Raw genomic sequence first — 20,667 nt, 5'->3', positions numbered from 1 at the left:
TACGCCCTTAACCTAGCACAGATAACCTATCTCTAGAACTTAGGGTCTTGGAAGAAATGAACATGAACCCTAAATTGAGTTTAGATGCAAATATGCCTTCTTGTGCACCAGGGATTGTATTATACCAGGAAACATTTTTCTAAATTATACTGGGCTTAAATTTATTAAGAACAAAGCTCCTGATATCACACTGTTTAGAAGTCTTGATTCAGGTTGATGAAGTCAATCTGACCTGAGTTTTCATTTTTGTCTTTTCACAATTCAATTCCCTGCCCAGACACCTGCAAGGGCTCCTCATCTGTTGATTTAGAGGGTCTTTGTTTGCTTGTTTGGTGTCCTCCATGTCCTCTGGCTCTTTCACTCTTTCCATCTCATCATCAACAGTGTTGGGAGGACTCAATGAGTCATGACAAGAGGTAGATGAGGGAGACAACCCTTTCTGTACTGGGTCTTCCAAGGTCTCTCATTCTCTATGTAGTGTCTGGGTATGGGTCTCTGTAGTTCCTGTCTGCTGCAGAAGGAAGCTTCTCTAATGATATTTGAGAAAGGCACTGATCTATGAGTCAATTAATTGTTTTTATTTTTAAACAGTATCTTCTGGTTTTACCGTAGATCCCTGGCTATCTAGTGTCAGATTCTTAGTCATCCAAGTCCCATCAGGCATTGGTTCTATCTCCTGGAGTATCCTTATAGTTTTCTGCATTTCTTTGGTATTTGTTGTTATATCCCCTTTTTAATTTCTAATTTTGTTAGTTAATTTGGATAATAGTTTGTCAATCTTAAAGATTTTTTCTTGAAGAGTCAATTCTTTGTTGCATTGATTCTTTGTGTTTTTGTTTGTTTGTTCCTATTTTATTGATTTCAGCCCTGAGATTTTTTTTCTTGCACCCTACTACTTTGAGTGTCATATTTTTCTTTTCATTCTAGAGTTTCTGGGTGTGGTGTTAAGATACTAGTATGAGATCACTCCAATTTTTTGATTTATTTATTTAGGCAGGTAATGTTCATGTTATAGAACTGTCTCCATTGTGTCCCATACGTTTGGGTATGTTGAGTGTTCATTTTCATTCCATTCTAGAAGGTCTTTTTTGTAGTTGTTAATTTCTGTCTTGACCCATGTCCCATCCAGTAGTGAGTTCAATGTTCATGAGTTTATAGTCTTTCCGTTGTTTCTACTATTGTTGATATCCAGCTTTAGTTCATGGTGTTCTGACAGGATGCAGGGATTTATTTCAATTTTCCATATCTGTTGATACTTGCTTTGTATCCAAGTATGTGGTCAGTTTTGAAGAAAGTTCCCTGAGTTGCTGAGGGGGAAAGTATATTCATTTCCGTTTGGGTGAAATGTTCCGTATTTATCTGTTAGGTCCATTGGGTTTATAATATCAATTAGCTCCAGCATTTCTCAATCAATATAACAAACCTATGATATAGGTGTTATCTTTCTCCCATTTTGTAGCTAAGAAAACAAGGCCAGATGATGTAGAGCTTTAGTATCATGCAGACATACAAGCAGGCCACCCAGTTTCCTCTTTTCCTCCCCTATTTCCCTGCTCTTCATCCTTTATTTCCTTGCCTCTCTTTTGAGCTATTTCTTTTCTATCTAGAATATCCAAGTGACTAATCTATGTCAGAGTACATGGGTTATGAATGCTCTATAATCTCCTTGTACTTTAATTTGCCATTTCAATTTTTTACTTCTTAACATAGTTCCATATCATAGTCCATTTAGTTTACATAAATGCTACCATTTTGTCTTTTACACCAGAAGAACATAAATCAATCATAGTTATCACATTTCTGAGTGCCTCAGACACTTATTGTGTCTACTTTAGTATCTATTATGTCTAACTTTCATTTGCTACTCTAGTTGCATTATAGCTATAAACTGATGTTTTCTAATGAAGTCCTTAAGTGTGTTGAACCGTTTGCTGATAATTTTTCTTCGTGGTGACTTTTTCAAAATCATGAAAACTACTGACAAGCTTGTACCATTCAAACTTCAAATAACCTGGAGTTTTTTCCACGCAAAGAACCAGAATGCATCCTAGCACAGGCAAAGTCAACGGAAGCAGTTTGTAATCCTTTCTGTTAGGCACCGGGCAAAGCCACATAAGCAATGGGAAGTTGACGGTGAGAATTGGTTGTTCACAGCTCAGCTTCCATGTGAACAAAACCATGGGTAACGTCATAAAAGCCAAAGCACTTCAAAAATGTGAGCTGCTTTTTGCTTGTTTGTTGTTGCTGTTGTTTTCCTGTTGCCAATGTGAGCATATAGAACTGCAGAAAAGATTGGTATTTTTACTGTTGCTGTTGTCCTAATCTATAAATATCTCTACTCAGGATGTTATGGCATTCTAATTTGCCCTAGAAAAATGTGAAGAAAAATATATACAACCGACACACCCAAAATATTATAAATAAAACTCTACAGCTCCTATTAGACCAATATATTAGTCTTGCTTTACATCCTTTTCACTTCCTGGTGGTTTACTGGATTATGCCTTCTTGCCAATTTGTCTCAAATTCTAACTTCTCACCACTTAAAAAAATAAGATATGACTGATAAATTTTTTAGTGTGAATATAGACCAAAACAAACCAGGACAAATTTCTATTGCAAGATATATGTTACGGTGTATGCATTTTTGATTGTGTGCTCAAACTCAAATCCATTTCATAGAACTTCTGTATTATACAACTTAAATAATATAAGGAGGCATTGATCAAAATAATGAAATTAGGTCATTAAACAGCAAAGATATTTATTGAACCATTAAATTTAAAACATGAAACAATGAGAATAAGCAGGGGAAATTTCTTTAAAAATAAAAACTAGGCTAGTCGCGGTGGTGCACTCTTTAATCCCAGCACTCGGGAGACAGAGGCAGGAGGATTGCTGAGAGTTCAAGGCCAGCCTGGTCTACAAAGTGAGTCTAGGACAGCCAAGGCTACACAGAGAATCCCTGTCTCAAAAAACCCAAAACAAAACAAACAAACAAAAACTAGTTATGCTCCAACATAGAATGCTAGTAAATATGGCTTAAAATAAAACCAAAAAATAACAAAAATGCTTTTCTTTAAATTGTGCAATTTCCTGTGCAATAAATGAGTATGAAGCACATTATAATATAACTTCATTTCCTTAGCTTGCATATGTTTATAAGCTGAGTAGCATGCATTATTTCTGAAGCTGTCTAATAAAGTATGGTGTTGTTAAGCCATAAATATCTCCACTATTATCAGCAGTTGTGACATAAGGGCTTTCTCCTTATAGGTACCCAAACTCTTAGACCTTTGATAAACTTCAATGCTGTCAACATATTTCTCACCCATTTGAAATAGTTCAGAGAACTCACAAATATTGCAACCTCTGCTCACTGAAGAGTGTAATGCTGACCAAAGGACAAATACAGGGGAATTTTGGAATCTATAATTTAGGATTGACTTGCCTGCGTAATTAGAAAAGAAAGGTTCTTTAGTGTGGCTCTTCATTGAAAACTGACTGATTTTTTTTTATAACTTACTCAGGGAAAACGTCATTCAGTAAAACTCAAATGTACAATTTCAAGAGTAGACTCAATTTATAATTGGTTTTATTAGAATAAGAATCTCTGTAGAATGTTTAAAAGAAAGATATCTATTCAATATATTTAGATCAAATGCAAATTGGCTTTCATTCAGCTTAGTATGTGAAAGGGATTGTTCTTTAATTTCAAGGAATGTACAGGGCACAGACTACTTTTAATTTCATGAAATTTTGGTGTGCACATTCTACCACAATAAAGGATCATCTTGAGAAAAGTTTATAAAAAAGCAATTTTGAGCATCAAAAGAAAAGTTCAAAGCACATTGAATAGGAAAATAAAATAGAATGCAGATTAAATAATAAATCAAAATAACAACTGCCTTAGTCTGGATAACTTTAATGTTATGGTGATTTCTCCTGGCTGGATTTACTTTGTCTTAAATGTGCTCTGAGGTACAATTTCTGAGTTCACAAGTGACCAAATAGAGACTGAGAAAGTAAAGTGGCCCTGGGTCATACAGTAAGCAAATCTGAGACTCAAACGTCAGAAAGTCTGTTTCTTGTGCACTGCATGCTAATCAGCAGTGAAAACTGGTGAGTTTGTCTTCCCCCATGGATCCAGGGTACCACTGCTAACCTACAAGCCAAAATTTGACATGTTCAAACATGGTGTTGTATACAATAACAGGATAACTGTTTTCTAATACAATGTCACTTAAAGGTGATTAATGGAATTGCTCCTGGAGATGCTGAAAATCACACATCTTTGGTAAGTTACAGCTTCTGGCACAAGGATTCGGGGATAAAATTTTATGGAGAATGTCTTTGCCATGTTTGAGCAGTTTCTTTGAAAATAAAATTTGAGGAAGTAAGAAACATGAATTTTTAAATATAAAAGATGGTAGATGATCTGGTAATGTGAAGAACAAAAGGGAGTTTCTTGGTAAAACTAGGTAGATGCTATCAAACCAAACTAATGCTTTGTAGTTGAGATCAAGGACATTGTAGAAGGCAACATTGACAGGGTTGTCGTGAGTAAACTCTGTCAACCCTCCAGAAAGCTGAAAAATCAAAACTGTTCTGACTAATAATATGTGCCGAAGTGGGATTTTAAATAGGAAGACTGCCCTAAGAGCTGTGCCAACGTTTTCATCCCTCTCAAGTACCATTGAATCATTCCTTTGACATTTGTTAGTGGTTTGATGTCTCAATATTTTCTCAACTAAGGCTTTTAAGTTCTTTTTTCTTCAGGGCAAATTAGAGAGGATAATTCTTACTGAAATGTATGGAAGTGCTGCTGCAACATATTCAGACCAGTGGCTCACACCATTTATGACATTACCAGGGCAGGTCAATAGTCACATGTGCTAACACTGGAAACCTTCATTAGTCATCCTTTCTCCATCTTCACTTCTCTCTCATTCTTGCCTTTTCTTAAATTTACTCACTGCTCCTACTATTATTACATTCTTCTTTTCTTTTTTTGAAAAAGTGGTCCACTCCTTAGCCGAGACTGGCCTGGAACTTTCCATGGAGCCCATTTAGATTACAAACTAGATTGAGCTCTCGCTCATGTCTCTGTTTCTGAAGAGCTGTTACACATACATACTACTGCATGTAGCTGTTTCCTCTCTTAAGGTTATGTTTTATTGTTTCTATTATGAACGTAAGTAAGTGAAGAAGCACAAAGATTTTCTGGTAAGCTATGAACTACTCAGCCTTGGCTGCAGAATAAGCCCTTTGAAGCATTCCAGCGAAAAGGAAACATGACCTGTCTACAAGGAAACAAGAGCAGAACTAAACAGCTTCTTTTTATTCACTTAGTGTAGAACACAGTAGCTGAGGGACAGGACGCAAGCTGAACGTGCTAATGTTCTGTACCAGGACAAAAACAAGAGCTATAACAACAGATCAGATAATGCTTCTAATAAATGTGCTACACATGTCAAGGAAACGCCTTCCTACCAATGAGACATTCCTGTGACATGTGAAGCTAAGGTAATGTTTCTAGTGCTTTGCTTGTGTTTTATTTTACATTAATATGGATCCCCAAGCATGGCAGTCACAGGCTTTCACAGCAGCTGGTTTGGAAGTAGCACTGATCTAGAACCTCACAGCCAAGCCCTGAACTCTTAAGGTTTGTCCGCCACAGTGTTCTGGACTCAAGTGCAGGCAATGGGAACATAGGGCAGCAAGAAGGAGGTGCTTTCAATGTTTCTCAGTTGCAAGAGCCATAGTAAGTTTGAAATTATTGTCTTAGTTTGGTTAATTTGGCAGTTTTTCAAGTGAATGTGTATCAAGCAAAATCGTTGAACACACACAGTTAAAACTACAGCAGCAACTTATGGTGAAGTACATGGTGGGACATGTAAGATGACAAGATGTGGACAATGAGTCGTCACTGTGCATCCTACAGTCCATTCCTGAAACCTAAAATGGCTCACATCTTTGCACAATATTCTTACTATAACCACTTTGTCTCAGAATTAGCCTCTGTGGCTGATCGAAGCATACCCACACTTCTGTGGCCCAGAAAGTTTAGGTCCGATTTGCATGAAATTTTTTTTTTCTATGCTAACTGTAAGACTTAGAGAAAATTCTGTAATATGTATCACAGGGTTACCAACCAACATGAGTGAGGCTCAGAGGAAAAAAAAAATTATTTCCAACTTTATCTGAATAAAAGAGTTATCTTTCTATTGACCATTTTGTTTGTAAAGCTGTGTAGTAACCTGAATCTTTAGGTAGATTTTAATGTAATCCAGTACGAAAATAGCATTCTTTATGGCACGTAGAAAACAGTACATCCTTATAGGCATATCTCTTTCTAGATATAAGTCTATTGTCAAATACATGCTTTGAAGATATCAGCAGCAGAAGTTGACATTTGGCCCCTGAAAGTCAAAGACAGTGGCATGTAATAAAAAGATGACTGCTGTTATGAATGCTACAAACAATGCTTCCATACTGTCATGTCAGCTTAGATATGATTAGTTGTTCTTAGAAGCCCTTATCTTAAAGGAAAGAACTAAATCAATAAGTGTATAATTTCTCGTGGGGAATGCTTCTCAGACTACAGGGTCAGCTCAGAGGATTAGATCAGTCAAATATAAAAGACTATAAACTCCAGGCGAGATGGTTGGAAAACCCTGTTAAATGGAATAACTTGTTAGGTTCTCTGAATCTAAATTAAAGATTGAACAGATGCACAGGCAGAGAGCAGAAGTAGAACAGTTTTAAAAGAACACACTCGGTTCTCTAATTCTTGACAAGTGTGACTCATTTTCACTTCCTTTAGATGGATGCCTTACAGGTTACAAATGGTTTTGCTCCTTAGAGAATTTTCAAAAGACATGTGGACTCCATTATCTTGTGATTCTCCACTCTGCATCCATTAAAATAACAGGAGAAGATAATAACTGAGTGGTAGAGCTATCCTGAAAAGAATGGTGGATTGTGAGCACTGTGGATGCTACCAACACATAACAGGTGGGTCTGTTGTTTGATTCTCCTTTGCTTTAGCAAAGTAGTTTTGCATGCATGTCATTAATATTCAAGAACAGGCTATCCCCAATCTCAATTTGCAAATCTATGTCTCACTTGGATTTCCGGAATGCACAATACAATTTACAAGACCCATTTAGTGCTGGGTCACTAAATCTTTTAAAAGAAATATGGAGATATGAAAATGTATGTATGTATATATATTTTTTCAATGAAAACTTTAAAAACCATGTAATTTACATGCTTAACTTCAACTTCCATTGTGTTTTTTAAGAGCTCAAATTTATTCCATATTAATACCCAAATCTTATGCCAGAAATGTATTTTCTGACATTGTTTTGAACCTTATTTCTGTTAAGCTTTACATCTTCATAATGTAATCCCCTGTTTTTTATTCTGCTGGTTTTGCCAGAAATGTAAGAGCTTATGACATCAAAATAAATGCCCTGCAGAAATGTACCAAACTGAATGAAAGCCAGAATCTGTTTAAGTGTAGACAATACTAAAGCATATAGTACATGACCCAATGGACTTTTCATAAACAGAAATGATTTATCATCAGTGAGTTGAGAAGCATTCTTTAAAACCTAACCTGAACACATATCTTACTTATTTTTAACAAAAGACTTTGATGTATCAAATTAAACCACATTATATAAAGAACATCTGATCATCTTTCTTTGACTTTATTACCCAATCTTTCCTTCATCCCCAAACCATGTAGGACACAGCCTACTTGATGGTTCTTTAGGTCCACCTCAGAATGAAAACAGAAGGGAGGGACAGTACGGGGAAAAAGGACTAAGCACTTGGAAACGACAGAATGCTTTCCTTTTAGCCTCGTGGAGACACACGTCAAATATTGCTCCACCTTTAGGAATGGTCGAGATTAAAGAACAGCATAGAACCTAAGACTCCAGCCTTTAGGTACCACCCCAGTGAGGGCAAGCAAGTGCAGGAAGGGAAGTGAGGAGAGTAGTGGAAAGAGAAGGTAAAGGATGCAGTTTTAGATCCGCATCACAATTCATCCTATTAACTGGACGGATGTCGGTAAAATCAAAATTATGTTGCATTAGTTTTTCCATACAGTTTCTACATGATTTACACCTTAGATCCCACTGAACAAAAAAAATGGTAAGATTTTTGTCTGGTCTACTTTGACTTCCTTAAGTAGGTAGAAACAATCTGCAAACTCAGGTTGGAGATCTAATGTTATTTAAGGGTGAAGATAAAAACAGTAACATTTAAAACATAGCAATCTTATCAATTTTGAACAAAAGCCAAAAAAATTCAATTAAATTATTTTTTCTGCCCAGCAATACTTATACAATCTTTTAAACTAAGATAGATATCATAATCCTTAGCCAAATATTCTCTCTCTCTCTCTCTCTTTCTTCTCTATCTCTCCCTCTCTACCTCCCTCACTCCATCCCTTTCCTCATCTCTCGTTCTCCCTTCTATTACCTCTTCTCACTGCGATTGTCAAAAATGGCTATAATCTCATGCAGATGAGATATTGATCTGTTGCTTGTATTCACAGAGAAGCCAAGGGGGAATCACATTAGCATCTGCAAGCTCCATCAATCATAGGCCTCTATAACCCACTTAAACGATCTCTCTTGGCATTAGTTTATACTGTAACTATGGCTGGCATTCAGGCTTCAGAAAGAAAAAGCTTCATTTTGAAGGGTAAATTTTGGGGGGGTGCACCATAGATAATTTGAAAGAAAGTTCTCAGGCTTTCCCTAGAAGAGTGAGGTTTATTGAATTAGTTAACTTAGTATGTACCATTTAATTTGAAGTCTATAGAAACAGAGCAGAGGATGTGTAAATATAGAGTTATATTCTTAGTTGTCAAATTCAATGTTTACAAAGTGAAGATTTTAAGTGTACACAGAACCTGCGAATGTGGATTTGGATTACACCCGCATGGTTTTAGTTGTTTTCATATTTTAAAACAATTTTGTCTTTTTCATTCCCTCCCACTATACAGACACTTGAAAAGTCACAAGAAGGTAAAATTAGGAAGAGAGAAGAGGTGGGAGAAGGGGTGTTATAAAGTAATAATGAGAGGTTTGTAAGCTATCATTATTTCTGAAAATCCAACAGTTTTTGCTTGGGTTTCACTAATGAACTGTTGCTTCAAGTGCTGAGCTTCTTTGATGTAATCAGCTCAACTATTCTTTTTGGCACCATGACAGACTAGGAAATCAAAGGAAAGATGTAGTAAGCACAGCAGACCCCCTTCTTCTGATTCTCTTTTTTGTAAAGACTGCCACCATATCAGAAATAGTCCCCGGGAACAGATGTCCTAGCTGTCCAGTCCCACCTGTATTCCCATGCTCGCAAATTATAGAGCAGCTGCTCTCAAACTGGTAATCCAGACACCTTTGGGAGGGGGTCACCCATCAGACATTCTTTATATAAAATATTTACACCACAATTCACAAAAGGGGAAAAATTAGTTACATTATAGCAATGAAAATAATTTTATGGCTGGGTGTCACCACAACATACAAAATCCTGTTAAAGGATCCCAGCATTAGGAAGGAAGATGAGAACCACTGTTATAGACTGTTCTGTCCCAGAGTACATAGCTGAATTCCCAACATTTTCATATCTAAATGCAAAATAAGACTTTTCGGCATAGTTCAGCTAATGTTACTTAGGTGAGTCCCTCTTCTGGGTATGTATAAGAAGTTCGAGAATTTAGGTGGGCAGAGTATATAGGACACTATTTGACTCAAAGCAAGCTGGGGATGCTCAGTGTGAAAGGTGCGTACCACAAAGCGTGATGACTTGAATTTGATCCCCAGCACCTACATCTTGGGAGAAAAGAATGTAGCCCCATATTCTAACAAGTGCACATCTGACTTTCAAAGGTGCACATGGCATGCCTTTCCCCACCCCTGGGACCCCAAGCTCACAGACAAAACTACATAATAAATAAGCATGGTGAAACTATTTTAATGTTTTAATTTATTATTTTATGTGTATGGGTGTTTAGTCTGCATGTATGTCTAGGACTGCATATATACCTGTTACCTACAGAGTTCAGAAGAGGGCACTGGGTCCCCTAGAAATGTAGTTAAAGACTAGAGTTATATCACCATGTGGTTGCTGAGACTTGAACTGGACCCTCTGTAAGAGCAACTGGTGTACTTAACCACTGAGCAATCTCTCCAGCCCCCAAAAAGATATATCAAAGAAAAGTAATTGGGTCAAGAATGTGATTGTTGTGATTATTATATTATTAATGTTACTGTGGCTAAATTTTCACCTAGTCACTGTTACATGTTAGATTTCTTTAAAAAGATTTATTTATTTATTTATTTATTTATTTATTTATTTATTTATTTATTATGGACATAGTACTCTGCTTGCATGTATTCCTGCAAGCCAGAAGATGGCACCATATTACATTACAGATGGTTATGATCCACCATGTGGTTGCTGGGAATTGAACTCAGGACCTTTGGAAGAGCAGGTGGTGCTCTTAGCCACTGAGTCATCTTTCCAGCCCTCATGTCTTAGATGTTTTAAAGGCACAAAGTACACCATTTTAGTTTGCTTTCTATTGCTATACAAAACATCATGACCATCAGTAACTCCATTATGAAGGAAAGTCAGAGCAGAAATTCAAGGCATGAATTCAAGGTAGAAACCTGGAGGTAGGAATCTGGAGGCCCTTAGGAACACTACTTACTGACTTTCTCTCTCTGGTTTGCTAGTTGGTTCTCTTATATAGCCCAGAGCCACCTTCCTAGGCTAGGTGCTGCCCACAGTGGGCAGGGCTCTTCCATACAATCATCAAAGAGCAAATGCCACAAAGATGTGCTTACAGGAAATTTGGTTAAGGGTCTTGTCTCAGTTTTCGTTTTCTCTTCTCAAGTGACCTTAACTTGTGGCAAGCTGACAAAAGAAACTAGCCTATAGAAGGAAATTGTTGCCTTTTCTACATCTGATATTGTTGTGACAATTATTACTACTCAGTAGAAACTTACAATAGAAGCAATATAAATACAAATATTACCAAATTGCAGATTCTCCTTAAAGTGTTTGGCATTTAAAAATGTATGTGTGATGGTCCATTTGTCTAGTAATGTGCAAAAAGAATCCTACTATTCTAACTATTGCTCATAAAGTAAGCAGAACAAAGTATTTAAATATTATTTTCAAAACAAGCATACTTGTCTATCAAATACAAGATTTAAAAATGTGTCCTGAATTTTGAATTGAATTCTGCAGAACACTAATCTACAGAATCATTAATGATCATGTATGTTTAAGTGTGTGTAGGCAATGCTACATTCTCTCTCTGCAAACATGCTGGTACGGAACACAAGAGACAGTTACTTCAGGCCTGGAGTGACAGCTCAGTGAGTATGAACTCGTTCTGAGCTTTCAAAGGACACTGAACAGTGTTGCGTTCTCATCACCTATGTTAGGTAGCTCTCTGCGAACTGTACTGACATTCAAGCATCTTCCCCAAATACACATACATAATTAAACATAAAATAAAATATCAAAAAAAGAAATTGCTACTTGATTGTTTAAAACCTTATTTGATATATGTATATACATAAACTTTATTTGTTATAGTTATTAAATCTCACAAGAAGGCTGTGCCCTTTGTAAAAACAGCAAAACATTTTTTTTTTCTAAATTTCTGACTTTTAATCTTTTTGAAACTTTGGTTAAATCGTTGCTTTTTAAGGTGCAACACAACAGACATGTTTTCATGTATTTATTATTGTTTTATTATAATGTATGTTAGACAAAATGCTTATGAAATTATTTGGTTATATATGTCATATACAAAGCGAAGATTTTGTTTAAGAATTTAGCAGGGTGTGGTGGCACACGCCTTTAATCCCAGCACTCTAGAGGCAGAGACAGAAGGATCTTGGTGAGTTCGAGGCCAGCCTGGTCTACAGAGTGAGTTCCAGGACAGCCAGGACTACAAGAGAAACCCTGTCTCGAAAAACCAAAATAAAAAAAAGAATTTAACATTTTGAATTTTGTCTTATGGTATGTTGAATGGTGTATTAAAAAATATATTTTCCTAGCAAAGTAGAAGGATCCAGAGGGTCCTAGAAACCTACAAGTAGAACATTATGATAGGCAGATTTGGGCCCAGGGTTCCCGCTCAAACTAAGGCACCAGCCAAGGACAATACAGGAGGTAAACTTTAAACCCCTACCCAGATCTAGCCAATGGTCAGAACATTCTCCACAGTTGAGTAGAGAGAGTGATATGACTTTCTCACTTACTCTGGTGCCTCACATTTGACCATGTCCCCTGGAGGGGGAGACCTGGTGGCACTCAGAGGAAGGACAGCAGGTAGCCAAGAAGAGACTTGATACCCTATGAGCATATACAGGGAGACGTAATCCCCCTCAGGACCAGTCATAGGGGAGGGGAATAATGGGAAAATGGGAGGGAGGGAAGAATGGGAGGATACAAGGGATGGGATAAACACTGAGATGTAACAAGAATAAATTAATAAAAATTTTTTTTAAAAAGTATATCTTCCCCGTGTGTGTGTGTGCGTGTGTGTGTGTGTGTGTGTGTGTGCGTGTGTGTGTGTGTGTGTGTGTGTGTGTGTGTGTATGTGTGTATGGTTCATGCAAGTGAGTGTGTAGAAACTTACTATGTACACACTCACATAGAGGTTCAAGGAAATATTTGATTGTTTTTTCTTCTATCAAAGTCTGCCTGATGCCTTTAGTACATGAACTCTCATTGTTCCTGAAGCTCCCCACTTTGGTTAGGATGGTTTGCCAATGAGGTACGAATATCTTCCGGTTTCTACCCTAAATGCTGGGACAGCACAGATGTATGCGAGTTCTTGGGTTTCGGGTTTGATCTTTATAGTTGTACTTTAAGTGTTCTTACTCACTGAGTGATCTCTCCCTGCCAAAAAGCAAATCATATTTAAGCTTTTCACCATCATTTTTTTATATATTTTTTTTACTTTTTTCAGATTACATCCTTTTCCCTTCCCTTTCCTCTCATATAGCTCTCTTTATTTTATATTTATAGTCTCTTTTTTCATGTTATCACATAAACAGATGTATGTGTATATGCATATATATTTCTAAAAATAACCTGTTCAGTCTGTATAATGTTAATTTTTATATGTTTTAGGGTTGAAAATTTGGTATTTTTAGCAGTAACAAAATTTAGGTTTAGAAACATAACTAATATTTTCTTAAAAAGATGTAATATATGCATTGGTATATAAAATGTGGTTACATTTTTAGACATAAATGTGACGTATAGATTTTTTGTGTAGGGTTGAGGGATATGGACTTTTCCCTGTTCCCTTTTGCATGACTACTGGTGTCATTTTGCTCAGTTCATGTCTACTGCACAGGTGTAGGTTCTGACATTGCTAAGATCTACACTTTCATAGCAATCTCCTTGATTCTCTGGCTCTTACAATTTTTCTATCTCTCTCTACATAAATGTTTCTTGAACCTTAGTTGCAAGAATTGTTTTGGAAGTTTATCTATTGAAACTGGGCTCCCCAAGTCTGAATGTTGATTGGTTGTTCATTGATCACATTTGATTAGTTGTCTTTAATAGTCCCCATATGTTGCAAAGACATGAACAAAAACTAATACTAATTGTTCAAATATTTCATCATAAGAAGCTTAAGGACATATTTCCTTTCTTGCAGTTCTATTATATGGATAGTTCCATGTGTAACACAAGAAGGAGAATTACAAGTTTCTAAACATCTTTAGCCGTCCTGCTCACATTATGCCCTATCTATCCATACATATAAAGTAACATGTGTGTGTGTGGGGGGTGCATAAGTGTAAGCTTATGTTTGCTTTCTACCACTAGCATTCTCTGTAATAGCTAAGTCCTTAAACGGCATTGGCTCACAAATTCTGATATTAAAATCCCTTCTTTCTCCTGTATGTGCCGCTTAAATCTACTAGAACCTTCATTCTATTACATGTCAACAAAAAATTCAGTGTTTAAAAATTACATTTCTTTACTAGTTTCAAAGTGTTATATTGATTGTAGTTTTGTTTCAACAGTAGCAAAATTGATGTTTAGAAACATAATTAATATTTTCTTTAAAAGATTTAATACATGCTTTGCTATATCACATGCATATGTGTCCAGATTTTTAGATGAAAATAGCAATACACGCCTAATAAATTCACATAAGGCTTATACTGTTTAAAACACTTTGCAAATAATATCTGATGTAGGCTGGAATATAGCAATAACAACACATAAATGATGCTTCATCTCTGAACGTGTATCTTTGGTTCACTAGCTGCAGCATCTTAAGCTAGTTAGTCATGCTGTGTATTCTTCAGGGTTTTTTTTTTTAATCCATAAAATCATTAATAATGTGGAGATGAATAGGTGAATATAGCTCAAATACAGAACAAAACTATTACAAAAATAACTAGCATATTAATACAATAAAAAACTGTAGCTCTTATTGTCAGATGGATTTCTTGAGAGTCATGTTATATAGAACTTAGATTGCAAATCTGTCTCTCCTGATATGTCTGGTTCCTTAGGGAATTCTGAGGAGGATGCTATGGCCTTCCAGTAGGATCCAGCATTGTTATGTTGGGATTGTACCTCTTTATTCTCATATTCACCAATTATTAATTGAGGTGGTTCAGGGAAGGGAAACTGGGCAAACAACTCTCTTTTCTCTGTGAAGAGGGGAAACACAGAATAGCCCCTGGAGCTGGCTAAGTAAACCCCTCAGACAGGACGAGGGAGCTGGTGGAAGCAGGTGGAGGGAGGCGCTCTTTCCACCCTCACTTCACCCATTGTTTTCTTTACTTCTCTCCAAATAGAAATGAATCATGTTTTGATCTGCTTTCTTTTACTAAGTCTAAATCCTATAATGATTTTAGAGTCAATTGTGAATGTAAATAGAAAGACAAAAAAATTGCAACTTTTTTTCCATGTCTTTATACACCTTTCATTTTAATGCTTAATTTCTCTGTTGTATCCTTCTACAAAGGCTAAATTTATATATAAAAAAATTCTGACGTATTTTATGTAAACTAGAGATATTGTGTATTTACAGGAATATTTTATTTTAGGTACAATCTAGAATCATTTTCTTTTCAGTTATCATAAGAATTATAATTTAGTCAGTATTTCTGAAGAATTTCTATTTTTTATGGTGTAATGGCCATTACTTCTATGAGATCACAGTCAACATTGCCTGTGAAAACATGCTCTGTTTTTAGATAATTTGAATCCAGGAAGTAGGCTTAGTAATAAAAAAAAATTGCCACTTCCTTATAATAATGGATCATTATAAATGTTCTGTTCAAAAATATAACGTAATTCTATAATTATATTATATATTAAAATTTGGAGATGAAACATTAAATAAAATATTTTAATGAGTACATACCTAAGAGTTAGTCATGATTTTATTACCTATATTTAAGTTTATATGACATAGTTTATACTACTCAATATTCCACTCATAACTGCTAGTCACCTCAAGATATGAACAATATGTACTTAACTAGTATTTATGAATTACTTTGTCTTTCAATTATTTTCTGAACCTAGTGGTTCTTTTAACATCATTATTAACATATAAATCTATGAACATATATGATATTAGTGTAGAAACATTACAAAGAGTTCTTATAACTTTGAATAAAAGAGACAGTTGTTTCACTTATTTCCATCCATTTAATACCTAAGCATATTTTCACATCAATGTGTAGATCTGTTTCATTGCCTTTCTTCAGCTACATTGTAAATAAAGCAAAAGGCAAACCCATCTTTTGCGTGTTTCAGATCCTTTCTCCAAGCCATCCCTCCAAAAATATTCATTGTAGAGTTAGGCTCATAGAATTAAATATTCCCAGATGAAGAAAAAAATTTGCTTTATGTTTAATAAAAAGATATTCCTTGAAAAATAAAGATTTCTGCCATGAAAGCAAGAGGAAGGTATTTTTATTTGTTACTTCTTTCTTCATCTTTGAAATGGGCAAAATGTCCATGCTGCCAACCTTACAGGCGAAAGCTAAAATGAAGTGCTTTCTGTGTAAAATGTCTCTTCCTGCTGCAGAAGCTTAAACTAACTGCCAGAGAATCGGGGTCTCCTTGGTTATGATGGTGGTACAGAGTGTAAATCATATATACAACCTATAAATGTCTTCTGCTTTTTTAGATAAAACTAAATTGAGACTCACTTTTATTTTGTAAGAATGTTCCGTTCCTGGAATTCTCCACGTAAACAAAGGCAGGAAGGTTAACATTTTGTGACAGGGATTATAAAGTCAATCATATTTATTTTTCCCCTTTAATCAGGTAAAGCTGGAGAGCTGATGTATAGACAGCAAATGAAGTCTAGAAGTTGATAATTACAGATGGTCTAAATGCTTGATGAATGGTAATAAGAATTGCCCTTTAATGTGTAATTTTATAAGTGAATTAGTAAACCTTTGCCATTCATTGAAGCAGATGAATGAAATAAAACTGCATTGTTTAAATACAAACATTTTATTGGGGGAAAAGTATTCCATAAAATAAAAGCCAGTGTACTCTACCCTGTTACCTAGTTGATCCACATGTTTAATCTCTATGAACCCACAGAATAAGCAAACCTCTGATTGTGTTAACTCTCAATTATTTTGACCCTCATAGAATTGTATTATCCAATCTATTTTGTTTTTAGTTTTAATACCTGTGTAACTCTCACTTATTTCCAGGCATTGATTTGGTATAATGAAGCTTACTAGACATCGTTATTTATATATAATATTTTAAATATCTCCATATCATGTAACAAAAATAGTCAGGCGTTGTGTGACTTCACTGTACCCTTCTCTTTGCCAGTGAACATTTTAAGTAACATTTTCTACAGCGGTTCTGCAGCAGGAAACTTAATAGAGATGCTGTTTCCATAACAACAAATAGGATTTGAGCAAAAACACAATGCTCAGTGGTTACTGTTCCTCACAGCAGGTGAAAGCAGTTATTCAAAATTACAAGCAGCATGACATTGAAAAAAAATAAATTAAAGCAAAGAGTGCTAAGAGCTCTGTTCCATATTTAGTAAATGTTTAACTCATAAATGCTTGAGGGGGCAGCTGTAGGATCCCACTTTTAGTAGCATTTTCCTTCAAATCATAACCTAGCAATGAAGACATGACATGGACATTCATTTCACAGACATTAAGAGTCTTTTGAGCCAGGAAATCACTAATGGTGGCATGTTACAATATTTGCCAAATTAACTGGCCAATTACATTAGATAATTATTTATATTAAATTTCTACTTTTAGCTGATAATAGTAACCCTGTCCAAGCTGTATTTTATTTAATGGTGCTCCTTTAAATTATTTAATAATAGATATATCTTTAAGAATTAAAAGTCTTCTCAATAAGTTTCTCAGCCAAAGGCAAGAGCTGTAAGATAACATGAAGGATAACAGAGCTTTAACAGAATACAGTGGGAGTCTCTATTAACTCATTGTTCCATTTTTGGCTTGATGAGCTTCTTTGTTTAGAAATGTATATCCTTTTAACAGTACTAAATTCATTTCTGCAAATAAAAAAATAGGATTTTGTTTTGGAAATACAGGAGTACTGTCATAAAAGTTATGTTACAATGCAGCAAGTAATTAAAATACTTTGGAGTAGCAAATTCACAAGTAAAATGGATATGTAAGAAAAGGTCTGTTTATATGTTAAAACAGTAGATGTCACATCCTTGAGTAACTCCCTTTGTCATTTACTAGCAGTGGGAATTCTGAGCTATAACTAATTTCATAATTAGTTTGATAATTCAGTATGTGCTTTACCATTAACAGCAATCTCTAGTGGTTTTCCCTCTAAACATGTCGAATAAGAACCAACCTCTTCTTCCATATATTAATTACTTATTAATTAAGGATTTGAAATTTCAAAAAAAGCTTTGGAAAATGTAAGAAGGGGAGATGGAGATATTGCTTTGTTATTCCATTTAGCTTGGTTACAGAAACTTAAGGTATTAAGCTTTTTTTTAAATGCCAATCAGTCTTTGCCACCTATAAAGTATACGTGAACTGTTTGATAATATTTCTACAATATTAATTTCCACGCTTTGATTCTGGATCACATGTATTTGATTTTATGTTCTAGCAATAGGTACAATTTGTTCAGTGGTTAAATAACAGAGAATGCTCAGCATTTTTTATATGTCGCCTTATTCAGATTTATCAACTATCTTATTATTAAAAATTAAGAAAGAAGTATACCAGTGATTAAACAATTTATCAAAGATCATTCAAGTAGAAGGAGATAGGTCTGATATTCAATGAATATGGTGCTTTAACATTGTACCTACTCTGGGTAGATGCCAATGCCATCTGTTATGTACCCAGAAGGAAGCAAATCCTGTTTTAACCATGTAAGCTTGGGAAGAGTCACATCTTGATTGAAACTGGGCAGAAAACGAAGCTAAGCCAAATGAAGACCCATGAAAGATGGAAGTTGTGAGTTAAAAGTTGGCTACTGTTATATTTGTAGCAATTTGCTTTTTAGCCACTGAAAATATAGCAAACAAGCCAATAGACATACTGCTATAGCATTATTTTAATAATACAGAATTTTATGTCAGTGTAGATATCTATGAATCGAAATAGAAATTGTTTAGGGGTGAAGATGTTTTAATTCTTGATGGATGTTTTAAGTTGATTATGATGAGCTATGATGGATATTGATTTACATTCAGAATTTTAGACTCACCAAGATAGGAAAGATGTTTTCTTCAAGGCTGCCAAATACAAATAGCCAAAACACTATGAATGTTTTATACATACATACATACATACATACATACATACATATATATATAATTTCATGGTTCTTGCTATAGGTAGTTTATTGTTTATATGTGTAACAATATAAATGTATATGTAAAATATTTAATGAAAATGTAAAAAAAGAAATAGAATGTGCATAACATTCCAACAGATTATGCTCTTGTATATTTGACAGTTGACAAGGTATAATCAATTGATTAATAGTCATTAAAAAAATTTGGAAATCTGTGCTGAATACATATGGCCTTATGCTTTTCTTTGGTTAGGAGACTTTTGATGGCTGCCTCTGTTTCCTTAGAGGATGCAGATTTTCATTTAGATTTAGATTTTCAAATTTTGTGGCATGTAGGCTTTTGAAGTAAAACCTTATGACTTTTGGTTTTTTTTACATGACTGTTGTTATGTCCCCCTTTTCATTTCTGATTTTCTGGATTTGGATAGTGTCTCTCTGCCTTTTGCTTAATTTAGCTAAGGGTTTGTCTATCATGTTGATTTTCTCAAAGAACCAGCTATTGGTTTCAGTTATTCTTTTAATTGTTCTCTTTGTTTCTAACTGTTGGGTTTCAGGGCAGAGTTTGATTATTTCCAGCTGCATACTGCTCTTGGGTGTATCTGCTTCCTTTTTTTCTAGAGTGTCCAGGTGTTCTGTTAAATTGCTTATATGAGATGTCTCCAATTTCTTTATGAAGGCACTTAGTGTTATGAATTTTCCTCTTAGCTCTGCTTTCACTGTGTCCCATACGTTGTATCTTCATTTTCATGGAATTTTAGGAAGTTGTTAATTTCTTTATTTCTTCCCTGACTGAATTGTCCTTGTGTTCAGTTTCCATGCTTGTGTAGACTCTTTGTTATTTCTGTTTTTGTTGAGGTCCAGGCTAAGTCCATAGTGGTCTGATAAGATCCAAGGGATTATTTCAATCTTCTTGTATCTGTTGAGGCTTGCTTTGTTACTAATTATATGGACAGTTCTGGAGAAGGCTTCATGAGGGGCGGAGAAGGTATGTTCTTTTGTGTTTGTGTGAAAGGTTCTGTATCTCTGTTAAGTCCACTTGATTCATGACATGTATTAGTGTCATTATTTCTCTGTATAGTGTCTGTTGTGGTGACCTGTCCTGCAGCAAAAGTGAGGTGTTGAAGTCTCCCACTATTAATGTGTGGGGATTGATATGTGGTTTAAGCTTTATCAATATTTCTTTTACAAATGTGGGTAACCTTGCATTTGGGCATAAATATTCGGAATTGAGATGTCATCTTGGTGAATTTTGTCTTTGATGAGTATTTAGATCTCCCATGCCCATAGATAGGTAGGATTAACACAGGAAAAATCTCCACATTACCAAATACAATCTATAGATGCAATGCAATCTCATAAAAATACCTTCACAGTTCTTTACAGTCTTGAAAGAATAATTCTCAACTTCATATGGAAAAACAAACAAAAAACCTCAAACAGCTAAGACAATCCAGTACAATAAAAGATCTTCTGGAGGTATCTCCATCCCTGATCTCAACCTGTACTGTAGAACAACAGTAATAAAAACTGCATGGTACCAGCATAGAAACAAACAGACCAATGGATCCATGGAATCGAACCAAACACTCCAAAATAAACCCACATACCTACAGACACTTGATTTTTGACAAAGTAGCCAAAACATTACAATCAAAAAAAGGGAGCATCTTCAACACATGTATGTCTAAATGTAGAAAAATCAAAATAGATTCATATTTATCACCCTGCACAAATCTAAAGTACAAGTGGATCAAGGACCATAACAGAAAACCAGAAATACTAAATTATTTAGAAGAG

The sequence above is a fragment of the Acomys russatus genome, chromosome 12, assembly GCF_903995435.1.
Source record: "Acomys russatus chromosome 12, mAcoRus1.1, whole genome shotgun sequence".
Taxonomy (NCBI): Eukaryota; Metazoa; Chordata; class Mammalia; order Rodentia; family Muridae; genus Acomys; species Acomys russatus.
The sequence above is the reverse complement of the archived record's forward strand: the minus strand, read 5'-3'. Positions refer to the sequence as shown.